Source organism: Colobus angolensis, unplaced genomic scaffold (assembly GCF_000951035.1).
Source record: "Colobus angolensis palliatus isolate OR3802 unplaced genomic scaffold, Cang.pa_1.0 Scaffold33, whole genome shotgun sequence".
NCBI lineage: Eukaryota > Metazoa > Chordata > Mammalia > Primates > Cercopithecidae > Colobus > Colobus angolensis.
The window spans coordinates 1,574,484-1,576,312 of NW_012116599.1; positions in this window are offsets into that span (position 1 = coordinate 1,574,484).

Here is a 1,829-nt window from a genome sequence, read left to right on the forward strand (position 1 = left end):
AATCGCTTGAACCCAGGAAAAAGAGGTTGCAGTGAGCCAAGATCGCACCACTGCACTCTAGCCTGAGCGACAATAGCAAAACTCTGTCTCAATAAATAAATAAGTGAATGAATATTGACTCAACAAAATCTATAGGATGCAAAATTATCTGTTTTGTGCATTTGATGTATTCCATATTAATCATATTTCTTAAAATATGTCTAGACGATTGAGATGGGTATTTGAGAAGTATTCCTTCCCAAGTATTTTGAGGTATTTTACATTAATATGACAGAATTGAATATAACAGGTGAAGTTGTCAAACCTAAGTAAAGAATGGGTGGGTCATTTCTTACACAACATCACTGTACCTAGAGCAAACAAACCCCACAACCATCACATGTACACACACACACACAAATTTAAACAAAAGCCAAGTGCTTTGAGTCCAAGATTGCTAAGCAGAAGGCAGAGCCAAGGCTGAAGCCAACACAAGAAGCCATGGCAGTCCTTAGTGGGGAGCAGCCAAGCAGAGAGAAAGGATGTGATGCTAGAGGAATTCCCAAGCCACTGGGGCACCCATCACAATTGCTAATGGGGCTCCTAGCCACTTGGATGGGCCCAACAGTTACGTGCAAATGAACCAAAGGAGAATAAATAGAATTTTCTCGACACAAAGTAAGACACTCATAGAGGACATTATAGACAAATGTATAGAGTTTTCATATTTGGAAAAGACCACCTGCAGTTTTACACCAAAATTTCTTTTCTTAATTTGTCTTCTATTATAGAAACATGTACTTAGAGATTTTTGAACTTTTCATCATATGATACGCTCCAACATGCTTTCATGATGATGCGTTGGTTTAAAAAGGTTCTAGTAAGAGTCAAAACAATCAAAACATATAGAATGCAATTTAGCATTAATGTTTCTTATTTTGTAGAAATTTTAATTTCATTGGGTGAGGTGCATATAAATGGTAATTCTATAATTAAGGATTCAAATAACAGAACATATAATTGTAAGTTGGTTTATCATTATATTTATAACTAGTATCTCAATTTTCCTTGAATTGTATACCATTAGACATGAAATATAGCTCTATTGCATTCTGTTTTTATTTTTTAATTTTTATGAATACATAGTAGTATATATATATTTCTGAGGTACACGAGATATTTTGATATAGGCATGCAATGGGTAATAATCACATCACGGTAATTGGGAGGTGTCCTCTGCAGCATTCTTGCCTGATGGCCAATCTTAGCATGGTTAAGAAGCTGACACTTCAACTGCCTAGTAGATACACAGCCTCGACAGAAACTATGAAGCAAGAAAACTAAGGAAGGCATGAATTGTTTAATGGTAAGATGATACTTTCACAGGAAATTTGTGTATGTCATTTGTGCTTTATGAATACAGGTATTGCAGAAGTGTAGGGACAAAGGGAGGAGACAAAAAGATACATTATGGAAGAATATTAAAAAGTGGGAATCGGGGATTTTTGAAAAGTACCTTGGACTTCAGATGATAATGGTCTAATACTGAAATGTCCACCCTGGCAATAACATTTGGAGCAAGCTCTATGGCAACCAGTTTGAAGGAAATGATTGAATTAGAATTTCATTAAATTAGAATATCTAGCAGTCAGCGATTTCTAATCTGGAAATTAAAATCTAATCTAATCTGGATATAAATCTGGAGTTAGAAAATTAATCTAACCAGATACCCCTGGGGCTTCTGTTCTTCTTTTTATTGTGAAAGAGAAGACAAGCTGATCCCTAAGCTCCATTCAATGAGTCCATGGTGCTGCCCATGTCAACCATGGGGGAAATGTCTGCCCGGCTGC